Genomic DNA, 16,369 nt, shown 5'->3' with positions numbered 1-16,369 from the left:
GGTTGGAAAGGACCTGTGGAGATCATAGAGTCCAAACCCCCAGTTAAAGCAGGTTCCTGACAGCAAGTCACACAAGTAGGTGTCTAGACAGGTCTGGAATATCTCCAAAGAAGGAGATTCCACAATCTCCTTGGGCAGCCTGTCCCAGTGCACTGTCACTCTCACAATAATTAGGACATCTGTAGCTCACGGTGCATCAATTATTACTTTGGAGAGCCAACGAGCTTAAAATGAACAAAATGTTACAGCCAACCTAGAACTGCTCACTCAGACTTTGTAGAATCATTAATCACCAAGGTTGGAAATGATCATCCAGTCCAACCATCCACCTATCACCAATAGCTGTCACTAAACTATGTCACTCAACACAACGTGCCAGTTTCTCCTACTGGACCCTTGACCACAAGTCACAGGACAGTCGCAATTGCTGTGCTCTACTGTGTTTCAGCTTATACTTACAAACAGTCAATATGGATAGGAAGAGGTTAATTAAGCCATGGGATTCACTCAATAAATACACTGTATAACTTCAGTCTTTAAAAGGGCATTTTGTTGGTCCTGCCAAGATAGAGAACTAGGATGAAAGATGTGCTCTATCTGCCACCAATCCCTTCTGAAACAAAAATGGACAGATCTAAAGGAAGGAGCAAGAATTTAAATACTTTATGATTCTGCTGAGAAGTTTTTCCCCAAGAACAGCAAGACTTTGAAAAACAGAGTAAGTGTATTTTGAATTTTGACCAGTAGCACTTGATTTGGAAGCAAATTAGTTTCAGTCAGGTTTAGGGGTTTTTATATGCATTCAAATAAACCAATTAAATAAAAAATGATCCTCCATCCATATAAAGACACACACGAAGAGTCAAAACCTCATTCTGAGCACTGAACATACTCTGGGAGAATGAGAATTGAGATTCACTGAGACAAACCTACGATTCTTCCTGTAACTGGCCAAGGACTACAGTACTGACAATTCAGGTTGCTCAGTAATACACCAAGAAGTTATGAAATTAACTTTAAGTATTAAATAATAACTAAAAAAATAAATACATTTGAGATATCCTTTTCTTTTGCTTACATATCATAAGCCTTTGTGATAGGTTGTATTTTCAAGCTTCTCTTTACAGAAACAGAAAGAAACCTCCTTTTTTTTTTTTTTTTTTTTTTTTTTTAAATTGAAAGCTGAGATTCCCATCTTATCAATGCCTCAGGATCTAAGGGTTTAAGAAACAAATACTGTGCACCTCGCAATAAACTTCTGAGGGTTGGCAACACCAAGGGCAACATCTTCATCAAATATTAGTGAACATCCTCAGCTAGGGAAAGAACAGTGCTTGGCAGTTACATGTTCTGGGTCCCTGAAAACATCTGAAACATTGAGGGGGGAATAAAGAGGGGGGAAGGATAACAATGAAAAAATCCACCCTGCATTTTATTCCCAGCCTTATAAAATGAGCTGCTGGATTTATGAAAACGCCAGTGTTTGTACCATTCGCTTTACTACTGCTATCATACAGATAAATGACAAGCATATCCTATATGGGTAAATAATATTTCAGCAACCAAAACAGAATCTGCCAAATGTTGCTGGATTTAAAAATATATGTCGCGAAATTTACAATGATCATCTGCAGTGTCAAGCACATCACTTTTAGTACAGGCCATCAGAAGCAATGAAAGTAGAAAAACAATGTAAGAGGGACATCCAGACAATCCTCATGGAGTCAAAGTCACATTCTGTGAGATACAGACATACAGTCTGCAAATGTTTATAAATATGAGTAAGTTAACTCATATCCTGAACAGTCTTCAATGCACACAATGGCCAACTCGTCTAAACCAAACATCTGTAATTTAAGGCCATGTCTTTCCTCATCTCTTAAGAATCTCATTCATCAACAGCATTTGCATCCATTTCTCCCACTTTGTTTCCCTTTTTCTGCTTTCAGAGGAAGTTCCCAAAAGATCAACATTTTGAACAAGAAGCCAAAGCAAAATAAAAGGTCTACTACAGCTATTCATTTCCTAGATGCCCCTGACCTTCACTTTCTTTGGGTTTGATCCAGAGACCACTGAGGTGAAAGGAAAGACCTATGGGTTCCTCTCTTCTGCAATCTCTGATAGCTATTAAATGTTACAGTACACGCAGCATTCCATTTTGTAAGACAGTTTCCGAAATTCAGACTTTGTTTTCTTTTTGACTCCCACATTATCAGGACAACAGCTCCTTTGTTCAAGCTTCAGTGTTTATGTGAATGTTATCTCTGGTTTAGTCTTTAATACTGAGCAGGGTCAGAAAAGGATCATCCTCTTCTCTGAGGTTTAAAGATTTATGTCAGCTTACATTTTTAAGATGCATACACATAAATATACAAACACACAAACAAGTATAAGTAAATTTACTAGAGTTGTTCTCCAAATGATGATATTTAACACCAGCTACAATCTTGTTCCCTTATCTCCCCTGGGATATTTTTTTTTTTTTCAACACAGCAGCATCTTTGGAAAAAAAAAAGCTTTCTTCAACTTATCTGCAAGGGAAGAACGTGGTTTAAATAGTAGAAAAACAGCAAAAAAAGAAGAGGGTGAGGCAAACCATTAAAAGTGTGGAGAAAGACTTCCATAGCCACTGGGCGATCCAAAACTGAGAAACACTCAGTGCCACAGCCATGGCTCCATGATTTAGAGAGGAAACAAAAATCTAAAAGAATGGAGAATGAATGGAAGATTGTATTCTGAAGTCCCAAGCATGCAGGGACTCTGTGAGTGACACGAGTTACACCAGTCCTGTCAGACAGCATGGACCTCAGCAAGATTTAACTTAGGCTCAGGTCTCACTGCTTAGCTCCAAAACCAAGAAGCATCTGCAATATAGATGCTCCTTTAGGAACTGAAGTGGACAGTAGTGTTCATATCTCCATTAGTTCTTTATATTTTTGATCCACATAACAGCAGAGTGCTTTAACAAGGAATCATCATTTGTCTAAACCTCAGGCAGCCTCCACTCCCAAACCTCTCCTGTGTCTCTCATCCCAGAGCTTCTCCAGACAGCCATTCACTCTCCTACCTTTAAGATCAGCATATTTCAGATCTGAACAACTTGGACAGCAAAAACAAACAAATAAACAACAACAACAACAACAAATAACCCTTGTACAGAGAGCCTTTCGAGTTTTTCCTCACTTCTGAAGTCTTTTTATTTTTTAATCCCTGCTCTGCCAATTTTGTCTCCCCTTCCTCCCCTCCCCTTCAGTGGAAATTTTCTACTCTTTACAAGCCTGGCTCTCTGCAGAAAATTGATTTCCCCTAGGATACAGCCATCCTACTGTTCTATGCATGGTCATTAATGACTGTCCTGTTCACCACAGAGACAGACACGGTGGCACTCCTCCCCAGCTCTTCAGCACAGAAAATGCACAGTGGGAAAATCAGAACAACCTCTGAGCTTAACCATTCCAAGAGTACCTCATCTCCAGAAAATGCCATACGTAACTTCCAAATAAGCTGCTGGGAGAACAAAATAACCCTTGCTAGTTTCTGTAACTCTGTATTTTCACTGCAGTAGATTTAAATCTTAAAACCTTCCTCAAAATAACAACCATCATGCATGTTACTCTCCCCCCCCCCCCCCCCCCGAGCCACACAACAATGAACTCCAAATCGAGGTACATCACCACTGCAGTGAACAGCACAGCTGCAGCTCACATTGGTTTTACTTCGGCAGCATCGCAAGAGAGTATTCAAGGGAAGAAAGCATTTCCGTACAGCCTTCAAAAACTGCCTGAAAATGTGAGAAACTATCTTTGTGCTGCATCTTTTGCTTTTTTAGCTGCTTTGCAAGCCATAAACTTGTTGGCTCTACCATCTCCAGGAGATCTGTAGTCTCCCCTTTGATTGCAGTGAAATCCCATCCTAGGAGTGACAGATGATTCTCCCCATGGCACTTGATTAACTGTTGTGCCAATGGGTGAAATAAAACAATTTTACTCACAAAACAGCTTACCCCTTCTCTGTAAACACCTTTAGCTACACTGCAAATTGACTCTTTATCTCATCCTTAACCCATGAGTTCCTTGTATGAACTGCTCATCCCTGCAGGTACAGAAAGGAGGACCAGAAGCAGATAGGAAGAAGATAAGGGTACTTGACATCTTATTCTCACCCTCTCCCAACCAAGGATTTTTTTTTTTTTGTGTGTGGTAAAACCAGTATTTCTGACCCAGTTGTGTTACTAGTTTCAGGGGAAAAAAAAAAAAAAAAAAGAAAGAAAAGGAAAAAGATTAGCAAGCCTCAAGGATGGCTATAGGGTGCTTTGTTATTATTTTGTTTTTTGATAATTCAGTTTCGTTTCAGTAATTTTACCTCAAATAAATAACAGCATTGTCTTGAAATCAAAAGCAAAGTTCAAAACCAACAACAAACCTTTTGAACAGTAGCAGCAACAAGAACCCTCTCAGAGAAGACAACAGGTAAAGGCAATCCCTAAAAATCAGTAGGTCTTAGCTTCAGTTTGGTCTGAAATAAGTCAGTGCAACTAAATCCTGGTGTGGCACTTCAGTGATACTGGGAGTCAAATTGCACAAGGCAACATTTGAAGCTCACATTGTTCAGGTATGCTCTGCAAATTGTGCCAGGGTTTCTTTATATAATTTTCACTCATGTTGGATGGTACCAGCCAAGGAAATCCTCTCTGTCCCAGCAGGATGATTCCCTTGCTGCAGATTCCACAGAATCATGTGCTCCGTGGAAATTTCCAAACACCCCGGCACAACATGGGTGAGTTCAGGATAAAGTTTCAAGCCTGAACTCTGTAATTTCCTGTCTTTTGCTAGTCTACGCAGCTCTTTAATGTTATACTAATATCATTTTTGTCTGCATGATTGAATTACCCACCACTCTCGATGCCAGCATTAGTGGATCTCTGTAACAGGAGAGCAGGCTATGCTGCTCATACCATTACTGAACCCCACGCAGCAGACCAGCTGCAGACCTCCCAATAGTAGGACAGGCAGGCTGCCTTGTTAGGATCGATGGGCACTTGGATGCTGGCACACAGCCTGACCCCGGGCTAACCTCAGCATCCCACAAGAGAGCTTGCCGCAGCAGAAGCCCAGCCAAAAAAGCAGTGGCCAACACCGGGAATCTGCTGACAGTGCCGGGACCCTGCTCACAGGCTCAGCATCCCAAGCCCCACACAGTGCTGCTGGGACTTGGCATGCAGATGCAATAGAGATGTATTGGCTTGGTGACATTTTGACTCCAGGTGCGGTGAATCCTCCGCTGAGAGGAGTGCTGGTGACAGCTACTAACGAGTGGTGCAGTCCTTAAGAAATCCCCTTCAGAAGTCTTTGCAGAGAGATTAAAATGCCACATGTGCATTCGCTGTAACGATCCTAGGGCAGGAGATTTAATGTGACTGTTTTCTTCACCACAGTTGCACCCCCAACCAACAGCTAATGGTGAGCTTGACTACCATACAGAAATACCCGTCTTTATAGGGATTTACACAAGGGGAAGAAAATGAGGCAAGGGGAAAGAGGTAAAAGGGAAAAAAAGAAATAGAGAGGACGAGGTATTCAATTCCATGGCACATAGTTGGTCCCCAGCAGACCATAGCAACTGCACATCAGGGAGAAAAGACTTGTTCTCACAATTAAGATAAATCCTTGCTTTTTTTCAAAGTGTATTAAAAAAACCACTAACCAATGCAGAACCTAACAGGAACTAACAACAGAAATCCAAGTTTCAGCAAAGCCAGGTTTTTCTTACTACTCACTGAAAATAGAGATGAAACAACTGCAGGTCCTAAAAGCACTGACAGAATTTTACACCTGTATCATTATTAGCAGCCTCCTGGACTTCAAGACATTTTAGAAGAGCATGTAGCAACAGAAGAGGGTAGATTTAGACTAGATATTAGGAAGAAATTCTTTACTGTGAGCGTGGTGAGACACTGAAACAGGTTGTGGATGCCCTCTCCCTGGAAGCATTCAAGGCCACAGGATGGGACTTTGAGCAACCTGGTGTCATGACAGACATCTATTTGGTTCATGACCAAAGGTAATCAAACCACAGAGGTGGAGATGACAGCTTCTGGTTCTGTCACAGCTTAGGCACCAAGGCACTGCGAACTCCACTGAATGTGCACTGCACCTTAGTGAACAACACTGATCAGTCTTTGAGTGTTATTTGTTCTGCTGAGGAACACATCTATTCCAGCTTTGCTTCATTCATTTAAAGACACATACAAATAGATATGATACGTAAACCACACATTACAACAAATCTCTAAAAACACAAAAAGGAAATGATTTCTAACCTCAAATAATTATTTTTAAAAAGACTGAAATGAATACTGATGTCATCCATAGCCCTTGATGAAATTATCAAAAGGCTGGAGAAAACTATCTTGTAATCATCAACTTAAACAGCTCCATCTATTTTTATTAGTAAGAAAAAAAGTCGGAAAAGTTACTTGATTATAGCACGTATGTCCATCTGGTAGGAGGAGGGGCAGAGAGGGAGAGAATTGGAAAAGTCTTTGATCTGGTTACATCAAGAATGAAGAGGTGAAAATGTGCACCAGAAAGCCGATTTAGAAATCAGTCAAATTTTGAACAGGGAGCACGGTTAACCACAGCAAGAAATCGTTAGCGTCAGCAGCAGGTTTGCTATTGCTTTCATATTCTCAGATCCAGAGGGGTGCTTTTCTGAAATATATTCTTAACACAAATAGACTGCTGCATTCAGTCTAGGAGCAAACAAGGCAAATTTAAGGACCTGAATCCAAGAGACAATAATGCTAGAAATAATGCTAGATCATCCCATGGTCTATTCTAAATGCTAAACTGTATGAACCTGTGAATTATAAGGGACACTTCCAAAGTAATGCCTCCTGCTTTGCACAACATCAGAGGCAGATGTTGGAGGTATGGTAGTAGAGGTTGAACCTTCCCAACAATATTCTATTACATTTTGTTGTCATGTGACAGATGGCAGCAGAGGGACAGAATGGTTTCTGACATGGAAGTGCATGTGAAGCAAAGGTGCGTGATTGAATTCCTCCATGTGGGGAAAAAAAAAAAAAAAAAAGGCACTCACTGATATTCATCAACACTTCTGAAGGAACATGAAGACCAAACAGTAAATGTGAGCACAGTGAAGTAGTGAGTGGTGTGTTTCAGCAGTGGCAGCAGTGACAGTGGGTCACCTTTGCTGGTGCTGATCATGACAAGAGCAACATGCAGGCTCTTGTTCATCACTGGCAAAAATGCACAGCTAATGGCAGAGACTATACTGGAAAAGAGTGCTCCATAGCTCTGCTCTATCAAACAGTGTTTACTGTGCTCTTCATATGTGCTGTAGCTTCCATGGTAGTAAATAGAAAGCATTACTTTCAGAGTAACCTATGTATTTTATCCCCTTTAATTACTAGGTGTCTACTATAAAGAAGTTGAAAAGTTAACGCTCATCACGAATCAATGATTCGCAGAAAATAATTGAAGTTTCATAATTGGATTATAATCCCAGGGGTAAATGGAAATGCTGAACTGAAAAGCTTAAGTGAGGAAAGCAAGCCTATTCTCCTTTTTTTGTGTGATCACCAGGCAGTAGCAGCCATAAATGCTTCACCGATTGCCTGCATTACACTGAAAACAATAATATGGCTCTGATCTTGCAGTAACAGCTATTTGAACAGACTGCTGGGCTTCCACAAAGCTCACACGAGACTGGGTGTTCATTAGCAGAAAACATTTTTCTGAATAGGACCTGAAGTGTCACATGGCTATTACTATCTTTATTTCACTTGAGGTTGCCACTAGGGCAGCTACTTTTCAAATAACCCAAGAGAATAAGGATCCAGAGCTCTCCACTTTCCCCATGGCTTACAATGGCAACACAGAAAATTCATATCCAAAGAGAAAACCTTTCCAGTTCAGCATCTTCCAAAAATTAAGCTGAAAACATTCCATCTTTCCTGTCTCAGTTTTATAACGGGGCAGACAGAAAACCTCTGACGTAGCTGCAAAAATTCTAAGAAATTCCTTCTCTACTGAACATCTTTTGAAAAAAAATCCAAGATGTTTTAGTTTTTAATATAAAACTAAGAGCGGCGCTTGTCACACAAATAATTCTGGGAAGTTACCAAATACTTGGAATGAAGAACACTGCATGCTACATAGCACAGAGCTCTTGTCTATACTTGTTTGGAGCGGTATGGGGAAGTCTAGCAACTGAATACAATGACATTTTTGTTTTAGTGCTGATAATATTCAATAGCTTTGCCATCAAAGCTGGCCTGCCACTTCCCCTTGTATAGAAATTACAGCCATGCTCTACGATTCCTGCCATTAGCTGGAAGCAGTGCTCAGGTTATTCCTGTTTAAGGAGAGCTGGAGTGTTATTAAGCATAGCTGATATTGTTTCCTTACAGCAAAGCTGTAGGACAATGTACTTCTCAAACAGATCAGAACATCATCTGCGTCATACCTTCTGGATAAAGGTTACAGAAACATTTCTGCTACACAAATGTCAGAACACAAACATCGTCTCCATCATCTCCTGAAAGTCAGTGACTCCTGAAGAGAGTGAACCCCATCCCAGTTTCAGAGCTTCCTGCTTCTTTCTCACGCTTTGTGCATTCACACAGCCATCGGTCTGTCCTCCCGCTGCTGCTATCACTTCTTAAAAGACAACAGCTCTAAAAGACTCACTGAAATTGACACTGCAGAATTGCAGACAACTAATACAAAAAAATGCAACCAAATAAAAAAGACAGAGAGTAAGCTTCAAAAAGAACAAAACATAACTAAAACTTTCCTTCATAAAAGACAAAATAACCCAAAGGACAGCAGGGCAGAAACCTCTGTGACATCACCAGAACATCAAACCAGCCTCCTCCCCGGCAAGCAGAAACCAGGCATCCAAGTAGTACAGAACACCTTGGGAGGGGCTGGAAAATGTAGACTCAAGAGTCTAACAGTAATGAAGGTCCTTCAACAGAGCAACACCCATGTTACAAAACCAGACATTTGACTGACAGACACGCACTGTGCACAGCCTATCTATCCTGAGGATAGTTTCTAGCTATGGGTGTTTTAGGTTCCTAAACACTTACATCAGTGAAAGGAAGAAGGCCAGCCTCACGCATGGCTCATGCCATGGTTGACTGGCTGTACGCATAATATGCTGGAGAAATGGGAAGAGGAGGAAGACAAGGAAAGACCAGAAACACATATTTCAGAACAAATCAGGGGCAGTCATTAAGTGGGTTTGCCTTCTTTCTATCTCCCTTCCTGCACATGAAGCAAAACAAGTGGCTGTTACAATCATACTCTTCACACGAGTACATTGAAGACTCAATATTTACGTTAAGAGCACTCAGTTTTCTGTGTAGTTTTTTGTTGTTTTTTTTTTTCCCAAGGACTTTAATTAAAATTCATCAAAAGCAATGTTTTCAGCAGCAGTGTCTGAAAATGCTGTCTCCTCCCCTATCTTCCATTAAATCGGGTTCATCCAGCTTGAAAGGAGATGAGAAACTCTCCCTGACACTCTGTCACACTCCAGTGAAAAGACGGGCACATTCAAAACAGCAAAGAGTGCAGGTGCTCATTTATTACTTTGCGCAGATTATTTTTCTGCCTTTCTTCCTGACAATGAGAACGTTTACATCCCAGATGGAGCTCTCTGTAAGTGCTGTGGGCATGTGCTGACCTAGAGTTTTTGTTTTCCCTGATGAAAGAGGATAGGTAAGAAAAGGATTGGTTCCCTGCCTGCTGGGGCAACTTTAGTGTTTGTTTTTAAACAATAGAAGACATTTACAGATGACTGTAATGAGGAATGAATATACAAATAATTTTAAAGTCATAATAGGTAGAAGAAAACACACCTGTGCTCATCCATGTCTGTACATACATACACTCTAAGAAGATGTATTACATGTATAATGAGTCTAAAACTGCAAAACAACTCAGACAAAACTCAAGTTCACTTAAATACGCCTTCTGGAGCCAAAGATGAACTCCAAAATGATATTTTACAGCATTAATAAGGTCCATTACTATGAAGATATCTTCAACGAAATAAGCAACAAATCACATCCATGGCATTGTGTTCTTTTTCTGCTTTTGTCATTTTGACTTAGAATACTGACTTGAAATTCATTTTTTTCTTCCCTCTCCCATCTACCTTAATCTTCTTTTAGGAAAGTCTCAGGAACAAAGAACTTGTGAATAATACAGACATCTCCAAAATGACGTATCCATGTATTTCAGTCTGACCTAAATAAGCAAATTAAAATGAAGGAACAAACCCATGCAGAACCCTCACAACTTTGACTCATCCTATTCAGTCCAGCAGGGCACCTCTGCTCTATTTGGTCCAGTGATACCTCTATCCTGGGACTGTTCTGTCCCAACTCTACTTGGAATAAAAAAGAAGATATTTTTGTTGTTGTTGTTTTGGGTATCTTTTTCTTTTCTGCCCTTTAATATAAGTTTTTCTTTGCTTCCCGCAAAGCCTGATCTGCTGAGCAGACTTTCCCAGTTACTGCAGAACCATTCACCTCTCTTATTACCAGGATACTGAACCAAAATATCCAAGATTTAAGCAGGAAGAATGTGATGTCCCTCAGTTCCTATATGAGCTAATACCACTGGGTGAGCACTCTCTCACCTTTTCAGTCTATGCAATGTCACGGAGCAATGGTGCCGAGCACTGCTAATTACAGGAGAGATGTTGATTTGTTTGATTTAGTACTGCAGCCGCAGTATACTCTGCTTTAATATACACAGCGTTGCAGAACCTGGGACATTCTGTTACCTCAACAAAATGACAACTTACAGCATAGCAGCAGAAACAGGCTAATACTCTACTATTACACATCACAGATAGTTCGGCTTTGCCTACAGCAAGGCCAGGACAAGAACATCCATTTACATTGGATAAAAATTCCTAGATTTACTTTTGGTTTTGAACTTGTTAAGAAAATTTGATTTTGGTTAGAATTTATTTTGAGTATAACGCAAAGCAGTATTTTGTAATTATCATTCTAATGTGAGAGGGAAAAGGGAGGAAAGGAAGGAATTATGTTTTCTTTACCTTTTAATTGGAGCTCATATAATACAAACTTTTGTTACTTTCACAAAAGAGGATAAGAATAGCCAGGGATTTCAAACTCAAGCTGATTTAACAGGTGGCAGAACTGGCCATTGTGAACTTGCTATAAAACTTGCACTAACTGGAAATTTTGTACTTGTTGAAGCTGTTAACAAGGGACGCTGTCCTGAAAGGCACCTTGAACCCCGTTTGAAACCTCAACCAGTTCTCTGTGGGGCAAAAGGACTGTACAGAGTTCATTTCAAAAACAGTCCAAGAATTTCCTGGAGAAAAGAAGGCTGCAGGGTGACCTCATTGCAGCCTTTCAATACCTAACTAAAGGGAGCCTACAGAGGGGAGGGGAATCAACTCTTTGAAAGGGTCGGTATGTGTAGGATGAGGGGAAATGGTTTTAAGTTGAGGGAGGGGAGATTTAGGTCGGACATCAGGGGGAAGTTCTTTACCCAGAGAGTGGTGAGGTACTGGAACAGGCTGCCCAGAGAGGTTGTGGATGCCCCGTCCTTGGAGGTGTTCAAGGCCAGGTTGGATGGGGCCCTGGGCAGCCCAGTTTAGCATTTAATGTGGAGGTTGGTGGCCCTGCATGTGGCAGGGGGGTTGGAGATCCATGATCCTTGAGGTCCCTTCCAACCCTGGCCATCCTGTGATTCTGTGAATTAAATGATCTGTGTATTGTCAATTAATAACCTCAGTTACATTATCCTTGGTGCTAGCTGTTAAGCAGAATCCAAACAGCAGTGATTGGAATATTTATTCAGAGGTTCCACGGGGACAACAACAAGGACAGTCAGAAAGGGATGAAAGGCTAACATCTAACACACAATGACTTGTCAAGGAGACAAATAATCATAACTTTGGTGTGAATTTCTCATACCTAGAATGCTATATATACACATGTGAGAAACTGGTTCATCTTCCACAAAAGTCAGCTTGATCCACGCACTTTCTGGTCTTTATGTATGGCTACTTTTTTTCCCTTTGTTGATTTAATTAAGTCCTCTTATAATCTCTGGATCACAAGAAAAGTCCAAATTTGTTGAAGGGCAATGAGATAGTTAACCCAAACAAGAAGAGCAATAGAAATTGAAGATTAGAGAGGGTACGTTACTGGTGCAGGTGGGGAGAAATAGCTTAGGACAAAAAAAATATAGGTAGGTTTAAACTATCAGACATCAGAAGGTTGAAACAGATTTCTTTTAGACCATAAACTTGGCATGAAAAATTCATGAGTGACTCAAGACCGACAGGGATTTTCTTTTCAATACATGCCAGTGTCTTATTGTATGGAATGCACAAGGATGTGATTTTTTTTGTCATATGTTACTGGTTTTTAAGGCAACTTTTCTTGTCAGAAATTTGTGTTGGTTTTGGTGGAGGAGGGGAGGGAAACAAAAGCATGATCTCTTTCCCCAAATTCCCATTCTGTTTTCCAAAAATAACTTTATCTTTTTAAGATATTTTGAATCTGTCTTCTTCAGCACACACATGTAAGAAAAGACAGGCAGAAATAACAAAATGCTCTGAGAGAAGCTGTGAGTTTGTGAAATGAAAAATGTTTCAAATTAGTAAATGTTCCGTTTGTGAGTTTTCCCTTCTCCACTAGGACATACTAAGTAAGAATGTGATGTGTCCACTACACCAGTGGGGGACGAAGCCATCTGTGAATGTTTTCAAGAGAATTTGGAACTCTTCAGGATGAAATAAAATACAGTGCATGACAATACGAGTGACAAGTCATATGAATGCTTGATAAGCATTCATAAGAGAATTCAAAGGACTTCAAAAGAGAATCATTTATATTTTTTTTGTACTGAGACACATGGCATGTTTTTCTGTCTATAATCTGTAATTTTTTATCTTATGGTTGGTTACCTTTCCTCTGAACAAAAACAGTGTTCTGACTGGAAACATTTGGCTGAGATGGATAATATCATTACAAAAGTAGAGACTGTGCACCTCAGAGTAATAAGTGTGAATGACATGGTATTTACTATATTTTTTCATAGCATATTTAAAACCAAATTTTTAGACTAACAAGTTCTGATGATCAATATGATCAGGGATGGGCATTCACCTTCTTTTGATAAAATTCATGAAAGGTTAAGAGTGGCCAAGGTCCATCTGTGGAAGTCTGCTTACTCTGCTTTTATGAGAATCCAGGACAAAAAAATATATTTACATAAAAGAAGAGCATATTCTTAATAAATATTTTCATCAACTCTTTTTCATTGTAACCTTTGACAACACAATTGTATAAAGTTCCAAAAGACAAAAGTGCAACCTAACAGCTCTCTGTTGTAAAAGAGAATTTGATGAGACTTTGCTGAATACATGTTAAACCAGATACTGAGGATCTCAGCCAAACAAAATAAAAACCTTCCAATAGCAATTTTTATTATTATTTACTCAGTTACCATACAGCCTATGATGACTTGTTTTCCTTTAGTTTTATGAACAGTTTGACAGATTACTGTGACAAGGTTACTCTTAAATTGATAGAAGGTTTGATAGTGTCTGAACATTTGTCAGAAATGTCTGCCATCGTGTGTAATGGACTCTGCACTTCAAGCATCAATGGTACACCAGTCTGCAGTTTTCTGTCCTATGTTCTATACACACCACCTAAACACACGCAGCAGAAATACAACAATGCACACAGGATCCACCAAGACAGCTCTGCACTTTATCAAACAATTCTGATGAAACAGTTTCTCTTCCATAGCCACCTGGCAGAAAGCAATTAAACAAAAAAATGTTACACATCACATTGAGGGTGGCTCTCTTGCTGAAATAAACCTGGAAATGGGATATGCTATGACAAATGTACAGAGCCACAAGCATTTCCAGCAGTCCCTATACTTCTGAGAGAGAAATATTGTGTTTTTAGAACATCATTCCTCAGACCTGCCAAATGTCAGACACTGCAAATGACAGTTGTACCGCTGGCAGCACTGTCACATGCTGCAGCAGAGGACATGGATTCAGAAGGGCTCACAAAGCGCTGGCAGCCAGCCCTAGGGGAGCCCAGGCTACATCCTGGGCATAAAAAGGTTTGGTGAACACCTTTCCGAAAAGCTGCTCTCTACAAATCCTGCATTGCAAATAATACTGTGATTCACAGAATGAAATTCAAGTTCTCACCTCATATCTTGTAACAAATTAGATCATTACATCTATGCAGGAAGTCCAGAAACCAGCACCTTCAGCTGTTTTGGGAATACCTTTTCGGCATCTTTCATTTGTGTGATGAGACCCCAGTTAAGGGGGTTAAGTGAAAGCTGTTTAGGAGGCAACCACATCTAAAGACACAAACATATATCCTGTATGTATACATAATTATATGTACAGTAATATAATGTATATTACTATTTTACTACATTACTTACACAACTGCAGGCTGCTGTTGTATGTACTGTATTTTTTTGTTTTTTGTTTTCATTTTTATGAGTTAAGAAAGCAGGGATCTATACTTTTATCCATCTCTACTACATAAGCAACAGCAAAGGTAAAGAAAATACCTTGCCATCTAATACTTTAAGAGTATACAGGTTATCATGACAAATTCTTGTATTTTCACATTTAATTTTTCCTACATTGTCTTTCCCTTTTGCTTTGATAAATACTTCAAAACAACTATCCAGTTTGTCCTTAAATCCATTCAGCCAAAGGATAGAAAATCAGCAAAATAAATGTCAGCATTTTTCTTACAGCACATCTGTTCACACAGGAACTCCATGATAGCAAGACAAAGCTCTCTAATCACAGACCAGATTAAGTTTAGTGAAGCACATTAAAATTTTGCCACAGTGCAGTGCCAAAAGGAAGTTCTCGGATAGTTGATGTGCCTTTCCCATGCACAGACAAGGGGTACGAACGCACTCTCTGAACTGGGTTCAAGTAACCCACAGCTGCCTTGTGCCTCACATCTTGACTGCAGCACCAAATACCACTGCTGTGAGGCACCTGCAGGAATAGTTAGCTCGTTCCTGCTCAGCTGAAAATATTTGTCTGAGCTCGGAAAGGGTCAGATTGCTGTAAGTCATCCAGCAAATTTGCGTTCTGAATATGAGCAGAGCTACAGTCAGTTTATACCTGCTGAGAATCTGGCCCTTAAGCTGGGGTTACCCATGGCTGTCACAAGTGAAAAGTGTCAATGAATACTGTTCGCATAAATGTCAGGAAGGTACATTCACAATTGAACTTGCATCCAATATGAAATATCCCCAGCACACTGCTCCTGTGAGCATTTGAGTTGTAGTGACTTCACAAGGACAAGGTCACAGAGAAGACTCCCAAGGTAACCCTACTCTACTGAAGTTCAGATCTCACTTCAATAAGTCTTCTACTTCCAGCTCTGGTTAGTTGTGTATTCATAAGACACATTTAGGGGAATTCTCTGGCTCTTCTGGTGAGAACCGGGAAGAGCAACAAGACAAAGTATATAACATCCCATTACATTCGTAGTCTTATTCCAAATTATAAAACAACAGCAATTTGGGTTCACGACAGTAGGTAAGCTCCAGGCTGCTCCTTACTTTATCAACATTTGTTGGTTTATATTGAAAATGCTGATTTGCAATGAAAAAAACATCAAGAAGACTGTTGTCTTTTGGAAGAAAACTATTTTACAACAAAAGCACTTTGCTCCTATATCACAGAGGAGGGAGATATTTTTTTTTTTAATGGCTTGATGTTATTCTGACACACACACAAAAAAAGTGTTATTCTAAATTCTACCCAAGATATCGCTGTTTGGAATCGCAAACTGGATTATCTCCCTCCCACTTAATCAATAATAATTAAGACATTGGAAATCAAATCAGGTACTCATGTCTACCTTTATTACTCACTAGTCAGTCAAGTGAGGAGGGTTAACCAGGTGCAGTGTTTTCGGAAACTGTTCTGTTGATGATGCATGAGGAGCACAGAGCTCCTTTCTGTTGCCTCTCCAGTGATAAAACACAATAAAATGGATATTTATCAATAGAATTTGCAAATATGACTCTGCAGATAAACAGAGGGGAAGAAGGTGCTACTTTCTACATCATCAGTTCTCAGTGGAACTGCAGTTAACTAGATGTTGACTTCAAGGCCACCTTCCGTGGGTTTCATACTTGTCAATCTATCAGACCAGCAATGTGTGACACAGCCCTCAAAAGATGTGATAAAGGAGTTGAGGTGGGAACACCCATGTTTTGTCGTTCCTGAGCTTATGATTCACAGATTATTGTAACCATAAAATCTGTCATTAGGG

The 16,369-nt window shown here is 39.9% G+C and overlaps 1 protein-coding gene across 1 annotated transcript in view; it reads right to left on the bottom strand.

Moving 5' to 3' along the window:
- The window catches only part of RBMS3 (RNA binding motif single stranded interacting protein 3), a 687,926-nt gene that overhangs the window by 316,759 nt on the left and 354,798 nt on the right, over nucleotides 1-16,369 (bottom strand).

The sequence above is a fragment of the Lagopus muta genome, chromosome 7, assembly GCF_023343835.1.
Source record: "Lagopus muta isolate bLagMut1 chromosome 7, bLagMut1 primary, whole genome shotgun sequence".
Lineage (NCBI taxonomy): Eukaryota > Metazoa > Chordata > Aves > Galliformes > Phasianidae > Lagopus > Lagopus muta.
This window is presented reverse-complemented; position numbering and strand designations above follow the sequence as displayed.